Source organism: Zosterops lateralis (genome assembly GCF_965231275.1).
Source record: "Zosterops lateralis genome assembly, chromosome: 7".
In the NCBI taxonomy this organism is placed as follows: domain Eukaryota; kingdom Metazoa; phylum Chordata; class Aves; order Passeriformes; family Zosteropidae; genus Zosterops; species Zosterops lateralis.
In genome coordinates, this window is record NC_139767.1 from 16,393,615 (window position 1) to 16,400,237 (window position 6,623).

The following is a 6,623-nucleotide window of genomic DNA, read 5'->3' on the forward strand; positions in this document are numbered from 1 at the left end:
GGAATCCTAGTCCTGAAGATATTCATGGTATATACAGCTTACCCAGGCTCTTTTCAAGGGCAAATAAATATTTCACCTAGTGAATTAGGATAGATCTGACTTCAGAAGGTTAGTTTGGTGCTTGGCTGTAAAATTCCCTTCTCCCGTTACACTGGCAATGTGAGGAGTTCTCCAACATAACTAAAAAAAGACCCAAACAAACTAAAAACCCAAAACTCAACCTGAAAATAAGTGGGTGTAGCCACTGTTAATATTTTTCTGTTGACCTTGATTTATGAACAGCATAAAGAATGTCCTGAATACATTTGAATTTCCTTTGAACTATGATTTAGGGGGTTTCAGGAATATTCCCTGTATTGTTTAGAAAAAAGTGAGAGATGCCACTGTGAATGAAAATGCTGCTTCCTGGCATGTTCCAGCTTTCATTTACCGACATCCCACATATATTCACTTGTATACAAGATCCTAGAACAGTGTGTAATACAGTTTTCAGCTGAATTGATTTCCGACACAATTTGGCCTGCCTATAAATTGGTACAAGCTCAGTTTTTATGGATCCAGACTTGAGGAACCTTATTTCCTGCCGCTGGGAAAGGAGACAGGATCAAAGCTGTGGTCATGGTTGTAACAAGAGCCCCTATGCTGAGCCACCAGGATGAGAGGGAGTATCTCAAGAGGAGGTTTACCTAAGGATGTAGGAGTTTCTGCCTCAGGGCTTGTCCATTTCAGGAGTTCCCTTGCAGCAAGCAAAAATGTGAACTCAGCCCAGAGTTTTGTAACCCTTTGGACAATGAACTGCAGTGATGTAGATAAAATGCTATGGAGTCATATTCTTGCTTATTGCTGATTCCCACTGTGCAAAAGTGCCCCCGAATCTGTTTCCCCAGCACTCAGAGTCCTCATCCAAAATAGTCAGGAGTACTGACAGTTGTCCCGGCTGCTGTGGCCTTTAGGATTTTCCTGTGCTTGTGCATGTGTGCGCTTCAAGAAGCCAGAATCCTGCACCAACCTGTGCCTTGAAAAAAGGGGTCAATGTCTAGAAAATATCTTAGTCTAGAAGTTTAGACATGATTTTTATAACTTAGTTAATAATCTAGTACAGGGGAGGCCTGAGAAAACATAGCAAATATGTATTAATGCAGGACCTTCCTCATTCTCTATTCTCTTCTACTGCCTCTACATCAGATGAGACTCCTTTTTATCCCTAGCATTAAGTTTTTATCACTTTACTAAAATACTATAAATCAATAAAATAGGGCAGAAAATTGCTTTCTTACATCATTGCACCAACATGCTGCTTGTATGGTCTGGAATGACAATGAGACATCCATCTTTCCGTGCAAAAAAAAAAAAAACAACATTTCCCAGAACAAAATGCCAAGTGGTACATGGCTAAAAAAATTACAGACCAAACATTTGCTTCTGCTGAGATCAGAAATGCCTACTTCATATTTCTAATTTTTTGAAGATGAAGAGAAAATTCTAATTCTATAAACACAAAAAATTATTTTGAAATTAATATTTATATTCTGTCCTAAAACTCACTTCCTAGCCATTCTTCTTCCTGATAATATTTGCTTGATTCTTATGCCAAGATCTATGAAGACCTCTTTTTCTTTCTTTTTTTTTTTTTTAATTTTTAAATATACTCACTAGGGGGGATGCTCATAAAATTCAGCCTCAGCCACAATCTGGACTATGGTCTGCCAAGCTCCACATAAATAAATCATCAAGTCATTTTGGCATCTTCTGGGCCAGGAGGAATATCTTCAGGGTAGATTTAAAGAGACATTATCCTGTAAAGTATATCCTTTGTGGAGAAAACTAAACAGCAGATTAAAGGCTACTTTGAATTTCAGGTATAGAAATTTTTACAGGTAATGGCATCAAAATACAGGGAAAGACTTTTTAATTCCAAAATTACAACTGTACTAATCTTCCCTGCTGCTGCCCCAGCAGAAATTAAATCAAATACTCAAGACGTCAGGGTTCTGTGAGAGGCGGATTCTGGAGATGCCGATTTTGAGCTAAAATGTCTGCAGAACACACAGCAAGTGGCCATTTGAGATTTTCTCTTAGCAATCTGAATGCTGAAACAGGGATAAAGCAGCCAAGCATTTCTTGGCTTTGCACTTTTTAAAGCCAATCTAAACACTGAGACACAAGGGCGCTCCAGCTCCGGAACAGCAAGCTGGGGTTGGCGTGATAGCGTGTTGGCCTGTCAGCTGGAGGCACCTCGTCCCTCTCTCCCCCCCTTACACCCTGGGGAAACAAAACCTCATCTCAGTTAAAGAGAGCAACAGTACCCTGCAAGGGCCTCAGGCAGGGGTGGCCAGTCAGGAGCATCGGGAAGGGTTTGTGCCCTGCAGCTCAGGCTCAGAGCCCAGTCCTGGTCGCGGGGCGTCCGTGCTGGCTGGGAAAGATCTCTGGAGCTGGCTCTGAAACTGAGCTTTGTTCACCTACCCCGTGTGGCGGGCATCTGAAACAAGGACATGTAAATCAGATAATAGTCAAGAGAAAGCAAGCTCTAGCTGGTTTGTCAAGAGGAGGCCTTGGGCCATAGTCCTATCTGCCATTCACAGGTCACTGGAATCAATGGAGTTGTGACTGCAATTACACCACAGGGAATCTGGATCCTATTATTTGGACTGTGGGAAGTTACAGAGCAGTAACAACGTGGAAGGAAATTGCTTCATTTTAGGTTTTGTTAAAGTCCCCAACTGGGACCAGGTTCATTGACCTGTTCTAAACTGTTGCTGGTTCCTGAGAACATTGGAGAGGGTGGGTGGGCAGCAGAAAGAAGTCAGGCAAAAATTAGTGTCTTCAGCTAGATTTTTCTTAATATCACTTTTTTCACAAGAGCTGCAGACAGACAGGAGGAGTTTGAGCTTCCTGAAATCATTCCAAGAGTGAAACAAGCAACTTATGGGTGCACAGAGACTATGCTTCTGGTGGAACCAGAAATGAAGTACCCAATCTAGAGTGGCATCCATTCAGTTGCAGCTGAACCACTGACTGCCTGAAGGAAATTCCCCATCAGTCTTTTAACTTCTGAAATGCAGAGGAGAGATTTAGATGCAAAAAAATTTGAAATTTAGGAATGATCTTGGGAATTGTGGTTGGGCCCCTTGTAAGTAACAATGACTTCCTGAGAAAAAATTAAAACTAAAAATCAAATTAAAAATTTGAGGAGTTTCAGGTCATAGCTTCTCACAAAAACATTGTACTAAAACTGTACTTACCACTGATGATAATGGCTAGAGATGCTCTTTTGAAGATCATTTACCTGTTTTGAGTGGTCTAATGACATTGAGAATGCAAAATGGAAAGAAGCATCAGATACTCTTTCTGGGTTACTCTGAAATTAAATCTTTGGGGTTTGGAACAGTCACACAAAGTAATTAATGTGCTGTTGGTACTCTTTGTATGTGTTTCTGAATTGAAAAGAGGCATTCAGAAATACAAGCCAGGCAGTTACAGGTTAAGGATCATTTACATAAATTAGCAAATTTGCAAATGAATTCATCTAGTGAAAAGTAAGACACGAGACACTGCATTTTAATAATTGACATTCCACATGAAATGCAATGTTCTTGAGGAGGAAATTGAGCTCCAGGTTGCTATTAGAAGCAGCGGAGCAGCAAGAGCTGGAAAGAAATGCCATCTCATATTATGTGAGTTACTGCTCCTGCATAACAACTATCTCCTATTCTGATAGACTTTATTTTAATAAAACTAGTACTAGGATTTTTACAGGGGTAAAATTCCATCATCTACAACACTGGTCAAGAAACAAAAAATGCAGGAAATCTTTGTGAACTGGTTCTAACAGTCAGCTAGTAATTCATTGTACTCTAAAGTTACCTTTCCTGTACTGTTCTATTTGGCAGCCAGATCTCCTTACTCTTCAATTTTACCAAGTAGTTACAATCTTAGCCCCAAATATGCAACAGTGACGGAAAATTATAAATTATCTAATTTTTTTGTTCCCTGTCATAACATAGGTTAAATTGCAAAATAAAGATAAGTGATCCACTTAGCTGCTTCCTGCTGTCCTGATCAGTTTAAGAACACATTATGTTACAAATATTGTTCTTGATACAAAAGTAATGACTTTCATAAGGTGTTAGTCAGTCATTCAAAGTCACAATACTTCCATTGTATGCCATAGATACAAATTATATGCTTACAGAGAGCTGAAAGCAAATGTGTCCCTGGTAATGTTTCTTAGTATACTTTAAAGATTAATTTAAAGTGAACAAAATAATTCTCTCAGTGATGCACTTTTTCCAAAATCACACAGAGTAAGTGTGTCATTTCAGTGAATGCCAGTAAAATTTCTGCCAAGTACTGATGAAAGTGTTTGTGCTTAGTCTGGCTACAACTCTGACATCATTCATAGGGACTAATGTGCTAAACTTCCTGAGGTGGAAAGATAAAGCAACAAACCATTGCTACTTGCAAACAATGTTTGACATTTGGTTGTCCTTACATCCTTTTTACTTCTGTTCTGATACAATTTATTGCAGCAACCTGGGCAAGCGTGCTAAGTTCTCTCACCCTTCATTTCTCCCGCTGTTTTTAGGAACCCGAGACATTTTAATTCCTGCATAGGTTGAGAAGCCTCTCCAAATGAATCAGCTGCATTAATAATGTAACTTTATCAAATGATTCAGCTGTTTGAAATACAAACAAGATTCTTCCCTGAACTCAGACTCAATAAATAGCCAGGCTGACACCCTTTCTTTTCAGTATTTTGACATTCTTGTGGTACATACATACATACATACAGGTAGAGCAGAGACACAGGTTGCAATGATGCCCTGATAAGGAAAACTTACTGCCCTCACTGGCACAGTAGCAAATTTATGCAACTCTCACGCCCTTTGGTATGAGGTCTTACTGAAAAGTATTCTCCTGTACTGATTAACAGACTGAATGAAGAAAGCTTCAATTTTTAACTTCATTCTTCGTGACATAAAAATAACTGCCACATATTAATGGGAACAGTGATGTGGTGGAATTATTTTGCAAGAAGAAAGAAGGCAACTCTTGGGCATTTTCCCCAATGTAGAATATTCTTTCCCCACCAAAGCAACAGTGTAACATAGGTCAGATAGTCCCTGTGTTGTATCCTATGCAGAGCAGTCCATAGCTTTGCAGAAGTCCATGGCTTCACCAAAGACTTTACCTTTAAGAGTGCAGGAACAGGGTAAGTGCTTTGCACCAGGATGTCACTGATAGATCTGAGCAGCTTTTCATGTATGCATGCTGCAAACTCTTTATATTTTTACATTCTAATAACAGTGAACAGCATAAATTATCTCTAATTCTTGATTCTGCAAGGAAGCAGCCATCTGGTCTAATACCACTGTGACAGTGATATAGGACTGAACACTCTGTGCTTGGTCTGCTGCACAGGAAAGGACAATAGGACATATTTTAAAATGTCAGGATACATCAGAACCATATTCAGGAAAGTTTGCATTTATGAAAATTGATAGTATTGGAGATATATCATGATGCAGACCTAATCATGGCTGCTGGTATAGTGAATTAAATTAAGAGCTGATTTGAATTTTTCTAATTAAAGATGTGTTATTCCTTCTCTCCTCATGTTTTCTATTTTGGTAAAAGAAGCTTATTAAACAATTTTCAGGAAAATGTTGTAATTCAAAGTGTTAAGGCTTTGGGGGAAAAAAAATGCCCTGATGTCAGTGGTGGTTTGACTGTCTCAGAGCAGTATTCAATGGGCATTTATTTGCATTCCAAAATCATTTCTGGTGTTTGCGTAATTGTTATGGTAGATGGACTTGGTAAGAAGCCTATCCAGGTACTGCAGGGAAGAGTAGTGTGCAGCCACTGTTTAGCAGAGCTGGGTGAGACAGACTGCTTTCAATGCCTAAAGCACAGCACTAGAAATAAAGGAAGGGCAAAAAGAAAAAGCAATTTGTCTTACATGGGAGTAACCTAATTTTAAAAGTAAGCTAATTCAACATGAATTAGGTGAAAACCTATCAATGATGATTTGTCCCAACAAACTCACTTCAGCTTTGCTGTAGTACTTAGATAATTAAGTAGCTGGTTTATGTAACTATTTTGAATAATGCTGGATATTTTTCAAGACATCAGGAACTTAGGAGTATAATTTATAGGCATCACTTAGAATGTGTTTCCATCATTAGTTGCAATGATTTTAAGAAACTTACTGTATTAGTTAAAAAACAAGCATGAAATCACTTTTTTCACAGTGTGAATGTTTGTTAACCTAGAGAGGTCAAAGAGTTAAATATTGTAATGGGATTTTTCAAGGGACTTCTTAATTTATGACCAATAATATAATTTGTAATTTTACATACTAGGAGGGGCCATCAAATTCATACTCGAGGGTGTTAGCTGATCACAGGGATAAGAAAGAGCCATCTCAGCCCTTTTTGCCATGTAGGACATTGCATAATTAGCCAGCTGTTTTCTTTGAAGCACCTAACCCAGGCCACTGGTGAAAGCAGAATTCTGAGCCTGTAGAATATAAAGCAAAGTTTCTAAAAATTGCATCCTTGAGGTTTCTTCTGTTACAATACCAACTGGTTATAATCTTCTAAATTCACACAAACAATAAGAAA